Source organism: Solanum tuberosum, unplaced genomic scaffold (assembly GCF_000226075.1).
Source record: "Solanum tuberosum cultivar DM 1-3 516 R44 unplaced genomic scaffold, SolTub_3.0 scf00042, whole genome shotgun sequence".
Classification (NCBI taxonomy): domain Eukaryota; kingdom Viridiplantae; phylum Streptophyta; class Magnoliopsida; order Solanales; family Solanaceae; genus Solanum; species Solanum tuberosum.
The window spans coordinates 586698-606638 of NW_006238967.1; positions in this window are offsets into that span (position 1 = coordinate 586698).

Here is a 19941-nt window from a genome sequence, read left to right on the forward strand (position 1 = left end):
TAATAAGAACTTAGTCAATTTTGGCTCTTTGGTACTCTTATTCTCACAATCTTGCACCGTAGAACCTCATATGCTTTCCGAATAAACTTAAACACTTTACTTGAATTTATAAAATTAACTTAAACCTGAGAATGCTCATAAAGATCTTTTAAGTGCTTCAATTAGTTTGTATACATGTTTCTTTAATAGTTTGTAGAAGGAAGTATTTCAAAAAATAAAACATATCCTTTAGTAGTTTAAACATACAAATTGTATTTGCGAGTTTTGAAAATCGACATATTAGTTTAAACTTTTTCAGCATACACTTCAACAAGGAAGGAGAGATGGTTGCAAATTCTTAGTGTCCCTTCATAATTTTTTTTAAGTCACAACACTCAGATAAGAATATGAATTCATACATATGGACATATAGTAAAAAAAGTCGACAAAATGACCAATAGATGTCGAAGACGCTATATAACCAATCGAGAGGAATACCAACATAATAGATTTATGAACATACTTCAGTTGCGATCCCAATGCCTTTCAAATAAGGTTTTTCTAGCAATAGAATAGTAAAATATCGCATTTGACGTTTTAAGAATTTCCTAAATTTGTGTTCAAAGGAAGGACATAGCTTAGCCTTAACATACCTTTCGAATGAACGTTTGAATGCCCATAGTTTCTTTACGGAGGTTATTACTTACATCCTACGATTCACAAACTTTATATATACACACACTTAAACACACTTATAAATAGTTTTTAACTAGCAAATTTTCTATAAGATCATAACTTGATGAAATGTCTATAGAACTTCGTAAAAACTATCATAAAAGAGTCCCGAGATGGTTAACATAGAAAACCAAATGTAAAGTTTGAAAACTAAAACTACCAGGTTCTATCTTCAAAAACGTTTTCCAAACACAACTAATCGAAGGAAAAATGATTGCCACACATAAAGATCATGTTTCTAGGTACGGGGTAAACTTTAATGATGAAATTGCTAAAAATGAATCTTGATCACTCAAGAACTGTCTTAGAACCCATTTTCTCTATGTTTAGGAACTATAATGAAATGTTTTAATGGCTTACAACGACAATATGCTGCCTTATATTAACTTTTGATCGGACCCGGTATGTGACTCAATTTCAGCCTAGATACTTCGGTGAGGGTTTGATGTGTGTTGAAAACTAGATTCACGGACCTTTGTTTTTTTAGGTCTGGTACCCTTTGAAATATTTATTTATTGACAGAAAATCTATGAGACATTTGATCTGAATTTTAGAAAATTTATACAAGAAACTTACGATAACTTTTGCTGACTTTTATTTCGCAACTTGCTTGACTTCAAAAACCTAACATAAGACTATTGTGCTATTATAATACCTCCCAACGCATTATTTTTAGCATATTAGACTCTCTTAGTTTTATCCCAAAGGTACAAGTTCATTTAAATTTTTTGAACGGGTGGGATGCTACATGAGCCATTTTCAAATCCACCTTTTGTTTAAGGGATTCCTTTAAGCTAAAACATTAGTTTAGTTCCTTGATAGTACCATTCATTTGAATCTTATTTTTTCGATGTGCTATACTAATTCATATACACCTCATATATCCATACAACGCTACGTATATTATGAAAAAAAAACACAGTCTCACATTCCCCTCCCTTTAAGAACATTCATCCGCGAATGGATCAAAAAAATTCCTTGGTTGCATTTCTTTGCTGCTAATATCTTATTTGCAAGACTGTATTTGTTAACTTCACAATCCTTAAATCTATTTCTGAATATTTCAACTACAAGGCTTCATATAGCTATCTTGCAACGAAACATATAAATTGCTCTTTTAAGTCATTCAAAATCCAATTAAGTTGTTGTGTGAAAATGCTACTCACCTTAAGTCATAAATACCTGGGGGCATTTCTTCCCTATTTCCTCCTCGTCTTCCCAAGTCATTTCACCATAACACTTTCACATAAGCCAATTCTTTAGTGCAAAACTTTCTTACATGACGATATAAAATAGTCACTAGTACATTAGCGTAAGATAAGTCTTCAGAGATGCAAATATACTCAACGGGCATAGTACGCAAAGGATCTCTAGTGCACTTACACAACATATATACATCACACAGAGGATTGGACACTTCCAATTTTGAAGGCAAATCAAGCTCGTACACCACCCTACCGATCCTCCGAATAATTTCATAAGACCCAACATACCTGGGACTGATCTTTTTGATAACGCTCAACTACACTTCATCCGATTCTAAGTGTAGGTGGTCGCTAACAAGTATAAACCCAACTAAGAGTTGGGGTAGATCCCACAGAGAGTGATACAATAAGAATTCGATTAAGAAGTAAAATGGTGGTCTAATCGTTTATAGTTGTAGACATTTTCGAAACAATAAAATAAATAACAAGGGGTTGAAAATCAATGTCAAGTTGGGGGATTAGAATGAACAGTTAACAACTATGAACAATCGGGAGTAAACAAGTAGAAAGGATTTCTTGAAAGTGTGATCAATTGAATGCCAATTTCGCAAAATGGGTGATTATTATTTACTAGAAGTCATCGAATCTTAGTGGGTAGGCTAGACTTTAGATGCAATAGTCATTTCTCAATCAACTATCATGAATCAAGCGAGTACTTTCGAACCTCGACAAGCATAACACTTATGAACAACCCAATACCTCAATCAATCTATTTTTTCAAGCTAGATTGGTAGGATTAAATTTAGATCCACTTTCTCAAGCTAAGTCTGTAGTAAACCAATCACTACAATCATCAACTAATAGTTTTAACTCTAATACTTCTTTCTCAAGCAAGCTTAGAATGCTAAACTAGAATTGCATTTGCAACTACAATTCATTAATTTAAAACTCAACTATTAATTGAATGCGCTTCAAAACAACAATAAAACCAATAAATACTAACACCCATAAGCTAATTGAAACATTCAATCACATAATCACACCCAAAGAATGGGGGTTTTAGCCAAACATCATAAAGAGTAATAAATCGTTACCAACTATATTTTCCATCAGATTAGGCAACAATCTACGAGTCTTCAAATGCTCTAATTAAAGCTCAAAATCAAAACCAACCCTAAATCTCTACTCAAAAAGTGTAAGAACAGTGTTTAGAATGTTGAGGATCAAAAACCCAGAACTGGACAATGCGGGAACTCTCCAAAAGTCCTTGTAAAACTTTATTTATACGTTCCCAGAATTTCAGCTTCGGAGTCACTCGGTGAAATAAGTCGGGCTTCGCCGACCTAGTCGGCGATGCACCGAGTGCTCCTTTCTATCGCCTTCTTGGCTTGGCTCTTCACCTCTTCGCTTCTGTAACTTTAGGCGCAGAGTCGACATCGCCGATCCATTCGACGCATCGCCGAACCATCAGTTTTCTCGCCAAGTTGGTCTTGTCCATGGGCTAGCATGCTGGAACTTTTGGCAAGCTGAAGGTCCACTCGGCGACTTGCCGAGTAGCTTTGGCGAGTACCATGCATGCTTTTCCTCAACTCTTTCAATTTTTTTGCTCCGTTTTGCCCGTAATGCCCTTGCCTTGCTCTTTTTCCTTCATTCCTACAAATTAGCATTTTACCATCAGTTTAGAGCATAAAATAGGCATTGAGGACACTAAAACATTGGATATTAAACCCTAAATGAGTCGAAATCCCGGACTCATCAACACCCCCAACTTAAACTTTTGCTTGTAAAAAATAAGATCAATCAGTTCAACAGAGATGTCTACAAAAAGTGCTACTAGAGACTCAACATGAATGCACATGAGGTTCAAACTACCCATGCTATGTTCAAATGTGCACTACAAGTTTCAAACTGTGACGAGTTATCATCAAATAGAAACCAAGCTCACAATGCGTGCTTCAAATGTAAATTCAAGCTCAACAAAAGTATTCGAATGCTCTCACATAAAAAATGTCACTCCCCGAGGCTACCCCCTAGACGTAAACACGGGACCTAGGATCACGAGTGACCCCAAGCTAACCCTGAGCTGGCATATCATAAGCAAATTGAATATATCTATGTAAAGATGAACTAATGCGAAAGCTAAAATATGAGATAACTAATAGTGGGGAATACCCATAACTGGTCTGAATATATATAATATACTAAGAGTTTAGTGACACTGAACAATCACTCAAAAACTAAAGTTGAATCTAAACTATGTTTGAAAAAGCCTCTACTGACTAGAGTTGCTGAGACATGTCCCCAGCTAACCCTAGAAAAACTGAAACTGAAATGAAAGATTAAATTTAAAAACATGTCTATTATCCTCGAAGTATGAGGACTAACCACTAAAGATGCTGAATATGGATCAGGAATTGATCTACGCATGATCTGAATGCTGAGGACCTGAACCTACATCATGAAAAGATGTAGCGCAGAGTATGCGTCAGTACTTGGAAGGTACTGAGCAGGATAAGATAAAAGCTGAACAAACATATAAGTTGAACAAAGCATAACTGAGCAATGACATAATCTGAACATAACGGAAATACTGATATATACTATATAGAACTGAACTGAATGCAATGACCAAGTACATAACATGCTGAGATTGAATACTGAAGTATAACTGAAAACTTGGTCAAATGCACTAGAGTCTGATTGTGGGAGCTACTATTAACCGACATTAAAATACGTGAACTAAACGTGGAGTTCGATGTATACGCCCCATCGAGAGGACCCAATATACCTTGCCAAGGGTATAAAGGCATGACTGGCGTGATCACTAAATCTGATGAAAACAAAAGGGACTCATAAACCTATGGGGGCAAGTAGTTCTAGGACTATGAGGGTACGTTAAACCCTACCCCAACTCGGTGCTAAGTCTACTCCCAACTAGAATGCGTATGACACAACTTAACTGAAATACTGGATTAGCTCAATATTCTGACATGCTAACTAAGAATGCAACATTTAAGTACTGATAATGAAACATTCAAAATCTAAGGCATGTACATCTGTTTATCTGACCTAGCTAGTGTAATTCATGAACTAAAAAAATCTACACAACTAGGGTTCTGAGTTTCATGCAAGGAACTAAGCAATGATTTCACGAAAATATGATAATCTGATTAAGAATACTATAACAGCTAAATCACATCCAATATCTAGGATTTTAGAAACCCTAGGTTTAAGCAAGATATAGCGAATCAAGAATCTGACGGAATTCTAGGGACCTAGTGGATGAAAGGAATCCATCGCTGAAATCCAACATACCCGATGAAGAATTTCACAGAGACATCTTTTGATTTTGGGACTAGAACTGAAAAAAAACTTGCTGCGTTCTTGGAAGGGTTTTGAGTTGCCTTTTTCTCCTCTTTTGTTCTAAGCTTGGTGAATTCTCGAGAATAATGGTTTAGGGCAAAATATGACTAGAATAATCTAAAATTGGCCGAAACGAAGTAGTTTAGGGATAAAATAATAAGGAAAAGACTCTATTATCTCTAAACTAAAAGTCAACTGGCCCATCGACCGAGCTTACTGATGGGCCGTAAGTCGATTGACGGTTCATCCTGTCAGTCGTCGTTTGGCTGTTAGAGGGCTGAAATCTGGGGTTTGAAACTAAAAGTCGACTGGCCCATCGATGGAGCTGACTGATGGGCCACAAGTCGACTGACGGTCCGTCCTGTCAGTCGTCGTTTGGCTGTCAGAGGGCTGAAATCTGGGGTCTGAAACTAAAAGTCGACTGTCCCATCGACGGAGCTGACTGACGGGCCGTAAGTTGACTGACGGTCTGTAGGTGGCCTCCATTAGTGGCACTTGTCTGGAATTTTTCCTTTTTCAAATCTGGGGTGTTACAATATCTCCCCCTTGGGAAAATTCGTTCTCGAATGAAGACTAAACTAGCTGGGTATGGAGGGAAGGAGCTGCAATCCCTACCACTAAGTACTAGAAATTGATAGCTGACTGAACTGAGTTCCAAGAACATACACATATGCTAAAATGCAAGAACAACTGAAGGAACAAGATACTAAAATTGAATTTATGTATGAGTAAACTGAGAGGCTGGAGAGGAACTATTATCTCACACTGGAATGGAATCGGAAGGAAAGATATGAGGATACTTGGCATTCATTGCTGCTTCTGCTTCCCAAGTAGCTCCCTCTACGGACTGACTACTCCGAGTTTATCAAATCTCATCACCCCTTTCATAGGTAGTACTTTCAGGAAAAAAAATCCAATCATCTATCTTAAACTCTAAGTCCCTTCTCCTTACATCTGCATATGACTTCTATCTTAAGTCTATCTCTGATCAGCTAAACTTTTCCCATAGCATCATGTACCGAATCTGGCCCAATCAAGGTTGCTTCACCTACTCATCCACCTTACGAACACATAAGCGACCATTTGGCCCTTGGGAGAAAACCTCTACTTTCTGCTGATGAACTGCACCTTTTCAACTGAAGTAGTATAGGATCACTATCTTGTTTTTCCTTAACCTCCGCTACTAATGAAGATTCCGATCTATTCTGGACTATCGTATCACCATCTGATGTGTCCATAAGACTAACTCCTAAGCGAGTAAGCCGATGAACATCTTTTGCTAATACCTTCTCCTTTTTCCTCAATATGTGCCACACTACCTTTTAGAGATCATCTTTCTGGCCTTAAGGTAAGAGATAATTCGACCTATAGGCACTGAGCTACTACCCTCTATTCTAAGACTGGCTCGTTTGGAAACTGAAACCGAACGATCCTAGTTCTACAATCGACTAAGGCATAACAGGAATGTAACCAATCCATGCCTAGTATGATATCGAAATCTACCATTTCTAACTCTACAAGATCTGCTGAGTTGACTTTCTAAGAGATTGTGACAGGGCAATTTCTATATACCCGTCTAGCTATAACTGGGTCACCAACTGGAGTAGAGACTAAGAAGGGTTCTGAAAGAGTTTTCGGACTGACATTGAAGTTTACTTCTACATAGGGAGTTACAAAAGTCAAACTAGACCCTGCTGTCTTTCCACTGAGTGAACCATATGTGAGCTACATCCTTAAGCTAGTAGGATGCCAACTCCACCCTATCACTACTAGTCACTTGCATCACTCCAAAGATTTTCTTAACCTCATCAATGAAGTTCTGAGGGTCCTCACCAACTTGTGACCCTAAAAACTCAGGCGGATTCATCTTAACAAAATCTCGGACCCTAGCTGCCACTGATCCACCATTATTATTAGTAGGAACTGGACCTGCTGATTGTTATGGTTAGTCGTACTCTAAGCCAAAAGCTGAATCGCATTCTGAAACTCTTCATTTGAAACCTCGTGGTTTGGGACTGGAGGAACTGCGTTAGCATTGCGTGCATTAGTATTCCTTAGGTAAGCTCTACGAGGAGGCATGATCTGAAATGCATAACGTTTAATTAGAAATGAGAAGTTGGATCATACCTTACGCACGATAAGAGTAGCAAAGAAAGTGAAGTTTTCCTAAAACACTTCGCAGCCTCCCTCTCATTAGATGTGGTGCACTTCATACCCATGAAAAGGACTCTACTTAGTGCGACTTTTCAGACATCCTAGGACTCTGTAACCTAGTGCTCTGATACCAAGTTTTTCACTCCCCGAGGCTACCTCTAGATGTAAACACGGGACCTAGGATCACGAGTGACCCAAAGCTAACCCTAAGCTGGCATATCATAAGCAAGCTGAACATATCTATGAAAAGATGAACTAATGCAGAAGTTAAAATCTGAGATAACTAATAGTGGGGAATACCGATTATTGATCTGAATATATATAATATACTAAGAGTTTTGTGACACTTAAGAATCACTCAAAAACTAAAGTTGAATCTAAACTATGTCTGAAAAGCCTCTACTGACTATAGTTGCTGAGACATGTCCCCAGCTAACCCTAGCAAAACTGAAACTGAAATGAAAGACTAAATCTGAAAACATGTATATTGTCCTCGAAGTATGAGGACTCACCACTGAAGCTGTTGAATATGGATCGAGAATCGATCTATGCGTGATCTGAATGCTGAGAACCTAAACATACATCATGAAAAGATGTAGCGCAGAGTATGCGTCAGTACTTAGAAGGTACTGAGCATGCATGATAGGATAAAAGTTGAACAAAGATATAAGGTTAACAAAGCATAACTGAGCAATGACATAATCTGAACATAATGGAAATACTGATATATACTATATAAAACTGAACTGAATGCAATGACCAAGTACATAACATGCTGAGACTGTATACTGAAGTATAACTGAAAACCTGGTCGAATGCACTAGAGTTTTACTTTGGGAGCCACTATTAACCGACATAAAACAACGTAAGCTAAATGTGGAGTCCGATTTATACGCTCCATCGAGAGGACCCAATATACCTTGCCAGGGGTATAAAGGCATGACTGGCGTGATCACTAAATCTGATACCCACAGAGGGGACTGATAAACCTACGGGGGCACGTAGTTCTGGGACTATGAGGGTACGCTGAACCCTAGTCCAACTTGGTGCTAAGCCTACTCCCAACTGAAATGTGTATGGCACAACTTAACTGAAATATTGGATTAGCTCAATATTCTTACATGCTAACTGAGAATGCAACATTTAAGTACTGATAATGAAACATTCGAAATTTGAGGCATGTATATCTATTTATCTGACCTAGCTAGTGTAATTCATGAACTAAATGAATCTACACAACTAGGGTTCTGAGTTTCATGCAAGGAACTAGGCAATGATTTCACGAAAACATGATAAAGTCGTCATTTGGCTGTCAGAGGGCTGAAATCTGGGGTTTTAAACTGAAAGTTGACTGGCCCATCGACGGTGCTGACTGACGGGCCGTAAGTCGACAGATCGTTCATCCTGTCAGTCATCGTTTGGCTGTCAGAGGGCTGAAATCTGGGGTCTGAAACTAAAAGTCGACTATCCCATCGACAGAGTTGACTGATGGGCCGTAAGTCGAATAATGGTCTGTAGGTGGCCTTCGTCGGTGGCACCTGAAGCATGGCTTGTAACGGGGCTAAGGGAAAGGTATGATCATTTTGGCTTAGTGCCTTCTACCTTCATGAAGCATGGCTTGCAATTCACTTCTTCCCCTTTTCTTTCACTTTTTTTTTCATTTTCACAATCCACCCAAAGTCCTTTCAAGCACATGTATTCCTCTATGACTCTTTGGACACCCCTTTTCTTTTATTCATGGACAAGGTTCATTGCAATATTCTTTTTCAATCTTTTTTTTTTTTTATATATGGAGGGGTTCCATCTTCTTTAACACGATCCTTCATGGGTGAATTTCACAAACTTCTTGACTATCCATATTTTTCACCACACCTCCACCTTAGGCGTTTGGCCTAAGTTGACTATTCAAAACAAACCAATACTTCATGAAGATTTTAGGTGTGGAGGAAAGGGGTCAAATGTGCTCAAGTTTCATCCAAAGAAAAGGATAGGCTCAAATGGTGTCAATCTAGGTTCACACTCTCACAAGGAGGTCACAAAGAGGTATAATAACAATTCAGTTCACTCTCCAAAATTGGTGCCTAAGATCATTTCTTTCAGTCACCTACATCAGTTAGTTGGACCAACGGGGCAAGTTCTAAGTATCACAAAGCACATATTTTAAGAAAATCTCACCACACAAGGCATTCAATACAATCATCGATCATGACTCTACAACTTGATTTCGCGTGCAACGAATATCACAAGACTCATTTCAACAATTGACTAGTCACAATGAGATGCTAAGAGTTCACACATGACTTACGCAACTCAAATTTGCCTCATTGGACTTGCACAAACATATTGTTTAATGAAGAGAACTATTTAAATCATCGGTATTGATCACAACCGGTTCTTAAATATGCGAGAGAACAGCCACATTCACAACCACAAAAATCAAGAGGTGAATTTTAATTCGGACATAAAATACAACAATCACATTAAAATAAACAACTAATAGTCACGAAATCATCCAAAACAAGCTAAATGCAACTCAAAAGGAGCAGGTATGAAGATACCTCACCCCGCCAAACAAAACCTAACATTGTTCTCAATGCAAAATAAAATAACTTTCTCAAAAGCAGAACTAAAAGAGAGTCGATCCCCCTCTCAGGCTAAGCCCGAGGTGAGCTCTGCACATCTGGGGTGCTCTCAATCTGGGCATCAGTGCCCTGCTCATCTCTATCATTTTCTCCACTGGAGCCAATCATCGAAGTATCTCTAATAGAAGTCTGAATGGACGTCTGTACCATCGCTCCCTCTAGATCCTCCAGATCATCATACACAGTTGCATCATGGACCCCAAGATCTTCCTTATCAATCTCGGGAGCATCCGACTCAACATCATCATCAACTATAGCAGCATCTCCGGTCGTAGTAACTGGAGGGATCTCAGAAATAGGGGTCATCTCTGTACTCGGAACCTCGGGAAGGTCCACAGTGCCAAAAAACATAGACAGATCCCTGGATTTGAGCTCATCTACGCCACATCTCAAACTAGCAATATCGGCTCTGAAGGCAGTTAAATAAGCTGACTGGCGTCCACTCTGCTCACATGACTACACTCACACCATGTGTGTGTCTAAGGCTAGGCCATGCGCGATAATCAAATCCTGGTGCTCCCTCAACTTAGCTCGGATAGGAGCTAGGGGAGTAACAATAGCCCTCTCAATCAATCCGGGAACAATTGCCTCGACCTGGGAAACACGTACATCAGCAGATTGTGCTAGATGTCCCATCTTGTAGAGCATCGCCTGTGTCAATGGGGGCGGGAAGCAACAATAGTAGTGGTAGAAGCAGACGAAGAAGGAGAGGTATTAGTGGTGCTAGGAGTACCTGAAGGCTTACCAGCTTGAGTGGGAGAAGCTGTATCTATCTCTAGCATCTCTACATCTACAACCGGGGAAGTGTCCATGACGCTGCTCTCCTCTTATCATCCTCGTCTCTAGTGTACTCGACCTCAATCCTCCGGATGTCCGTGGAGGAAGTGGGAGTCACTTCCACATCCATCTTCGCCACAAAGGGAACTCGAGCACGCCGACACAACTCCGTGATCAGCATCGAGAAAAGAAGTGATGTCTGGCTCTGCTTGGTCCTCATGGCCATCTCTTTCTTAATAATTAACCCGAGATTCAGTCTATCCTGATCAATGATGGATCCCAATAAAGCCGCCTTCGGATGCCAGAGTATTGACTCATTCTGGGAAGGCATGAATGTGTTGCTAATGAATTTGAGCCAATACCGTGCAGCAACATTCAAGTCCTTCTTCTCAATCTGGACCCCTGGCTCGATCCATGACAATTTAATATCAGATATCAGAGGGGCCAGCCACCCCTTTAGATCATCTAGGGTCTTCTTCTGGATCCGATCCGACAAGAAGTGAATCACATTCATCATACACCCTAACACTTCATTAATATTTGTCCTGCTGCATTTGACCTTTTTACCTCGCACCACCACATGATCAACTGATGCGAATGTGTTGACCTTCTTCCCCTTCGGAACCAGCCTCCCGTACTCTATAAAACTCCCAGACCCAGGAAGGTATATATGAGCCTCGGGGATGTGTTAATCTTTCAAACTTGTGGAACCTGATGGTGTTCCACACCTTTGGATACCTGTCCACCAGTCTATCCATAGACAACCCCTTTTCTTCTAAAATCCCCATGGGAAAGTCCTCCAAAGAGACCCTTCATTTGTAGCAGCTACAACATAGTGTTGGTCACATGAAAGACCACATTTCCCACAGTTGAAGGCAATCAGATAGCACCCAAAATTCCTAACTGATAAACTACATTAACATCATGCAAATTACCGGTGTCACCATTGTTCCCAAGTTGGCTAGCATTTCTACCGTTAACACTTATCTCTTCACATGTTTAAGAGCAGCTAACAACGTACAAAAAATAAGTTGATTTAACTACAACAAGATTAGTTCACGGCTAAACTTCACTAAAAGAATTCTAAACACCACTCCCCGGCAGCGACACCATTTTTGATAATGCTTAACTACACTTCATTCGATTCTAAGTGTAGGCGGTCGCTAACAAGTATAAACCCAGCTAAGAGTTGGGGTCGATCCCATAGGGAGTGATACGGTAAAGAATTCGACTAAGAAGTAAAATGGTGGTCTAATCGTTTGTAGTTGTAGAATTTTTCAAAACAATAAAATAAATGACAAGGGGTTGGCAATAAATGTCAAATGGGGGGATTAGAGTGAACAGTTAACAATTACGAACAACCGGGAGTAAACAAGTAGAAGGGATTTCTTGAGAGTGTGATCAATTGAATGCTAATTTTGCAAAATGGGTGATTATTATTTGCTAGAAGTCGTTGAATCTTAGTGGGTAGGCTAGGTTTTAGATGCAATAGCCATTTCTCAATCAACTATCACAAATCAAGCTAGTTCTTTCGAACCTCTACAAGCATTACACTTATGACCAACCCAATACCTCAATCAATCTACTTTTTCAAGCTAGATTGGTAGGATTGAATTTAGACCCACTTTCTCAAGCTAAGTCTGTAATAACTAATAGTTTTAACTCTAATACTTCTTTCTCAAGCAAGCTTAGAATGCTAAACTAGAATTGCATTTGCAACTACAGTTCATCAATTTAAAACTCAACTACTAATTGAACCCACTTCAAATCAACAATAAAATCAGTAAATACTAACAACCATAAGCTAATTGAAACATTCAATCACATAATCACACCTCCAAGAATGCGAATTTTAGCCAAACATCATAAGGAGTAATAAATCGTTACCAACTATGTTTTTCATCATATTAGGCAACAATCTACGAGTCTTCAAATGCTCTAATTAAAGCTCAAAATCAAAACCAACCCTAAATATCTACTCAAAAAGTGTAAGAACAATGTTTAGACTGTTGAGGGTAAAAAATCCAGAACTAGACAATGTGGGAATTCTCCAAAACTCCTTTTAAAACTGCATTTATACGTTCCCAGAATTTCAGCTTCAGAGTCACTCGGTGAAATAAGTCAGGCTTCGCCGACCTGGTCGGTGATGCACCGAGTGCTCCTTTCCATCGCCTTATTGGCTTGGTTCTTCACCATTTCGCTTCAGTAACTTTAGGCAATCAAAGTTGACATCGCCGATCCATTCGGTGCATCGCCTAACCATCACTTTTTTCGCCGAGTTGGTCTTGTCCATTGGCTAGCATGTTGGAACTTTTGGTGAGCTAAAGGTCCACTCGGCAACTCATCGAGTAGCTTTAGTGAGTACCAGACTTGATTTTCTTCAACTTTTTCAGATTTTTCACTTCTTTTTGCCTGGTAATGCTTTTGCCTTTCTTTTTTCCTTCATTTCTGCAAATTAGCATTTTAACATCAAATTAGGGCATAAAATAGACATTGAGGACACTAAAACATTGGATATTAAGCCCTAAATGAGTCAAAATCCCCGACTCATAACTTTCCTTTCTTGAAAAATCTCATGAAACCCTTATTAGGCTCTACTTTCAGGAAACCCCAATCTTCTACATCATAATGTCAGTCTCATTATCGAATATCTAATAAAAGTTCTGCCGACTTTGTGCTAAATGTAGTCGACCTCTAATAAGCTTTGTTGGTCTAGATTGAGACCTAGAAACTCTAGTTACCCGACTTAAAAACAATCGATTGATGACATATTAGATCGTATAGTGCTTCGTAAGGAGCTATCTGAATATTAGCTTGGATGATGTTATTATAAGATAACTCAATAAAGAGTAGATGATCATCCCATCTTTTTTTAAAATCCATCACATACATGTAAAATATCCTCGTTGGTCTGAATATTAAGCTCGACATGTCTAATCAGTTTGTAGATGATAAATGATGCTAATATTTTATTGAGTTCCTAGACCCTTCTGATTAAAGAATCTCCAAAAATGTGATGTAAATTGAACTACTCAATCAGAGACTATAGATAATGGAACTTCGTGAAGGTGCACAATCTCTCTATTGTAAAGCCTAACATAATCCTCGATCAAATATGTTGTCCCGACTGGTTGGAAATGAGAAGATTTCATGAGCCTATAAAAAATTACCCAAATAGAATCATACCTCCATGGTGTGCGAGGAAAATTGGTGGTGAAGTATCATGTCCCATTTCCATAACGAATTCTCGATATACTATGCTAGGCCTCTAGAACTCTAATATTTTGCTTTAATTTGCTAATAGTTAGGACATTGGGCTACTAGCTTATCGATATCTCTTTTCATGTCCACCAATAGACCTATCGAAGGTTTGAGTAGATCTTTATTTCTCAACGGTTAGCTGCATATCTTTAATATTGGGCCTTTGAAAGAGTCTTCACACAGATATCTCCTGTTATCGACACACATAAGAGGCCCTAGTATCTAAGGACTCCATCTCTAGTTAGCTCAAATAAAGGTTGCTACTGCTATGAATTCTTGTGTTGTCGCACTTTCACCTCAGTAATAAAGGAAGATCCTATAATATTGAAAATGACAACGCCTCCATCCTCTGTGTCTAACAATTGCACTTGTAAACTAGCTAGTTGGCATAGATCTTTGATCATTCTGACGTTATCAGCTTCAACACCTATGGACATTCGACTAAGTGCATCAATAACAACATTAAATTTTCTAGGATGATATGAAATGTCAACGTCATAATCCTTTAGTAATTCTATCCATCTACTTTTTTGTAGGTCTAACTCCCCCACTTAAAAAAATCGGAAGGATCTTGTGGTCTATCAAAGCAACAATATGAACCCCATATATATAATACCACCAAATCTTTATGAAAAAGACAATTACATCCAACTCAAGATCGTGAGTACGATATTTCTGTTCATATTTCCGTAGCTATCTAGAGAGATACATGATATCCTTATCATGCTGCATAAGAACACAACCTAAGACAATTCTCGAGGTATCACAAACCTATGGTAATACCTTGCTAAGCCTCAAAAGCTATGAACTTTTATTGGATTCAAGGGCCTCGGCTAATTCATCTCTTCTTCAATCTTTTATCCATCAACCCTGATATTATCTCTAGTGATAACCTGATCAAGAAAAACTATAAAAGTTAGCCAAAATTTGCATTTAAAGAATTTAACATATAACTTGTAGTCTGGGAGAGTCTAAAATATAGCTCGCAAGTGGTTCGCATGCTTGGATTCCGTCTGTGAATATATCGTGATGTCATCAATAAACACAATCATAAGTATGTCCAAGAATTGTTAGAAGACCCAATTAGTAAGATCCATTAAGGCTGATGGGGAATTTGTAAGTCCAATAGATATGAAAAGGAATTCAAAATTGTCATACCTCGTTCTAAAAGATACTTTTAGGATACCAATATCCCTAACTCGCAAATTATGGTAATCAGATCACAACTTGATCTTTGAAAAGCATTTGACACCCTGTAATTGGTTGAACTAGTCATAAATCCATGGAAGAGGATATTTGTTCTTGATAGTGTCTTTATTTGGCTGGTTGTAGTCGATACACACTCTGAAGAGCCATCATTCTATTGAACAAACAACACTGGAGCATCCCATAGGGATGTACTTGGCCTAATAAAGTCTTTATCGAGAAAGTTAGTTAGTTGTTCCTTCAATTCCCTTAGATCTATGTGAACCATTCTTCAGGGTGGAATTGATATATATTACATATTAGGAAGCAAGTCTAGCAAAATCAATTCCCATTTCTAGGGGAAATCCTTGAAGCGCATCTGGAAATACCATCGAAAATTCATTCACAAGAGGAACCAACTGAAGAGTTGTAGGCTCCTTATTCAAATCTATGACATGAACTAAATGGTAAATACAACCTTTAGCAATTAACTTATGAGCCCTAAGGTATGCAATAAACTTACTCTTGGGTGTGGGTGCATACCTTTTCATTCTAGGACTGGATCACCTAGAAAATACAATCTTACCAGCTTTGAACAATAATCAATATTAGCATAATAAGATGGAAACCAATCCATACCATAATTACATAAAATCTAGCATAGTCAATTCAACTAAATCAACGGAGGTAGGACAATCATTAATTAACATCGTACAACCTCAATAGACATTTCTAACTATAATATAGTCGCCAACCGGTGTAGAAACCTTAAATAACTAAAATCTCATGTCAATCTTACCAATAATAAGTGGAGTAATATGTGAAAAATGTAGACACTTGATTTATCAATGCATAAAAATTTTGAGAAAGCATTATCAGTATATTTGTGACAACATCTAGGGACGTCTCTGAATATTTTTAATGACCCTCTAGGTCATTTTCCATGTATTGTATTATTTTCAGCATTATGAGATTTTATATAGTAGCCCCAAGTCACTTATAACTTGCTAAGACTGATAGTTCGGTCAATTGGTCGTTTGTTTGGATTTTATGCGAGTTTGCGTGTTTTGAAGCTTTTGAAACTTGAATGATTGACTTCTGCCAAACCTTCACAAATATGGTCTCAAAATGCATTTATGATGGTTTTGTTAGCTTCAAAACATCATTTTTTGTAACACCCCGTAGTCTAGTAGGTCAACTAGGGCAAGAACCAAGGCAAAGGGGCAAGGGCCAAGGCAAGGACCAAGGCTTCCCCAATCTTGCCATACACTGCCTCATCTTCATGACCACCACCACAGCCAGTGGTGATGACCACGGCCCGTGGAGCTTGGGTAGTAGCTCCCTAAGGGCTGCCTAAAGTTGACTCATTACCACGAGCCACTTCACGGTCAGTGGTGAAGACCACGACCCGTGGGAAGGCTCATGGTCATGCCTTGTGCTTTTAGAGGCCAAGCTAAGTGGCCTAGCTACTGGTCCAAGGACCACGAGCAGGACCACGACTCGTGGAGCTTGTCGTGGTGCCTGGCACTAGGCTGCCTAATAAGGATTATTTTGGGAAATTTCTCTTTAAGTAGGTATTAGGTGAGGTCATTTTGTATAGTCTTAGTACACCTATATAAGATATTTTAACCCTTTAAATTCCTCAATTAAGTCATTTTTTCCAAAACCCCTAAAAGAATCCCAAAGTTCATCCTCTCAAATATTCTCTCTCTAGAAAGTGAAGAAGAAGAAGAGGGTCAAGCTAGGTCAAGTCAAGTTTCCATTGTTTCAAGCTTGGTAGGCTTTGTAATCACGATATGATGGCTTATTAATTCATGGATTTCTTTCATCCATGAATCCCCCATGTTTTCCCCAATTTAGAAGATAAATTCCCCAAGTCAAACTAGGGTTTCCTCTAATGTTATGAGTTATGATCCAATGATGAGTCTGAAATTTGGACTCATTTAGGGATTTATTTATATAGATTTAGTGTCCTCAAATGCATAATTTGTGCCAATAACTGATGTAAAACCCTTGATTTTTAGGTATATGGATTGAGGAACAAAGCAAGGACACTAACAACCAAAAAGGAACAAAACAAGTTGAAGAAATAAAGATGTGCGAGCCTGAGGATCGCCAAGAGCACACGGCGTGTCGCCGAATGGCTCATTTGACCGCCTAAAGTTCCAATACGCCAAGCGTTGAGGGAAGAAACCAAGTCGGTGAGAGAAATGAGCAATTGGCGGATCGACGAGTAGTTCTGCGATGCAGTGCTAGATCGCCCAAAGTTACAAACCTTGAGGATGCTGAATGCCAAGGTATAAGGGCGATGAAAGTGACCAATGGGCGGCTCACCGAGTGGTTCGGAGAGCCCGACTTGCTTCGCCAAATAACTCTTCGCAGCATATTTTTGGTGTCTATAAATACATTTTTGAACATTTAGTTTAGTATGAAATAATATTTTGGATATTTTAATCTTTGGAATCTATTATTTTAGTATGGAGCATTAAGAGACAGTTTTCTCTAGTTTTCCTTAGCTTTAAGGGATTGAAGAAATTCAATTTTGAGAAATTGGAAGTGGGTCTTTGAAGTTCATCAAATTGGAGCATGGTAAGGACGAAATCAATCTTACCAGTTGATGGATAATCAATTTGGTAACGATTTTTTATCTTTTTGTGATGTTTAGCTAAAACCCCAATTCTTGGGGTGTGATTATGGGCTGATTTAGCTTATGGGTATTGCGAATTGTTAATTTAAATGCTATTTAAAAGTGAGTTTAATAATTAATTGTGGTTTAATTTAAGAATTGTAGTTCTAAATGCAGTTCTATGTTTGTGTTCTTGGCTTGCTCGAGAGAGAGGTTTTAGAACTAAAATTATTGATTAATGGTTTGTGGGTATTGAGTTGACCTGGGTTCAACTCGAGAGAGTGAACCCTAAACCCAATCCCACACATTCAGCTTGAGAGAGTAAATGTATTAAGGTATGGGCTGCTCTTATTTTGCATGCTTGTTGATGTTCGAGAGAAATCACTTGATTCGGGGTAAATTGTTCGAGAGAAAATTTACCTCCACTATAGCCTAGCCTACTCACTAATATCTAGCTATTTTCTAATAGTTTCAATTACTCATATGTCTATAATAGTCTATAATCAATCACATCCAAGAACCCGTCTCATTATTGTTAATTCTTATTGTTTGTGACTGTTGTTTGAAGTTGATAATCAAAACCAAAATCCCCATTTGACATTCGTGTCACCCCTTAGTTTGAATAATGTATTTATTCGACAATTTCTATTCCTATGACTGATTTGAACGTTCATACTTCCCAATTGAATCTGAAACACGTACCGCTCCCTATGGGATTTGACCCCAACTCATTTAGTTGGGTTTTATACTGATTTAACGACCGTTGACGCTTAGAATTGGATGAAGTGTCTTTGAAACATTATTAATCATCTAATAGAGTGGATTATGATTGTTTATGATCGTTTATGATCGTTTATGATTGTTTATGATGGAATTATATGATTTTAGTATGATTATAAATGTATTCTTGATTAACCTAAGATTCTAGGGTAAAATTTATATAGTTTGGTTTTATGCCATGAAAGGGGAAATTGAGGGCTTAGATGTGACCTTCTAAGATTGATGAATTTCTGTATGAATTGCTTGAGATTAGAGCACCTAGATATGAATTGCTTAAAAGTAAAGCTTGTAGACATGAATTGATTAGATAAGGGCTTATATGATGAATCATGATTAGTAGTGTTGAGTTTAAGTCTATATGAAGATATATGATTAGAATTGATTAAGGATGAAGCATGTGGGTAGAATACCTTGAGACTTAAGTCTTTGAGATGTTTATGAGAAGTATTGCTTGAGAGTAAAGCTTGTAGTCATAGATGATGAATTCTAGGGCTTTGAGAGTAAGACTAATATGTTGAATTATGAATGTTAAGGATTTGAGAGTGAAACTTATATAATAATGGTAGACTATTAGATAGAATTGTTGTGGAAGGACCTTACCCACCTCATCTACCTCATGAATGTTTGAATGCATGAAGTGAAAGAATCACATGAGTTAGGATGATATCCATGTCTAGTGCTTGAATCCTAGGCGTGCTGATTGAAAGTAAGTTTTGAACCTCAAGGAGGTGAAGTATGAGATTATGCATGTTTTTATAAAGTATATGTATATGCTTTAAGAACACTTTGAGAGTGAAGTGTTTATGATTATGATGTAGTTGTTGTGTTGTTGAAAGGTTATTCCCATATACACACTTATGCATAAACATGATATGATGTGAAAGGTTTTCTCACAATATGATGATTCTAAGGTTGAAAGGCTTTCTCACCTAATTGAATCTAATACTTACATGTGGACGTGATGTGAAAGGTTTTCTCACCCATGATCCAAGAGCTATCCTAATGAATTAAGTATGGATTGAGTGTCAAGACATTCTTCCATGAATATGAACTAAGTTAAGACTTATTATGTACTCCGTGGGAATTAATGCCTAGTACCAAATGGATATTGTATATGAGATGGAACTTTTACGCCAATTGAGTTTGACTTCCAAATGGAAGCTTTTACACTAGTTGATTCCGGCTTCCAAATGGGATCCTCTTACGCTAGTTGAGCCTGGGTTCCCAAGTATGT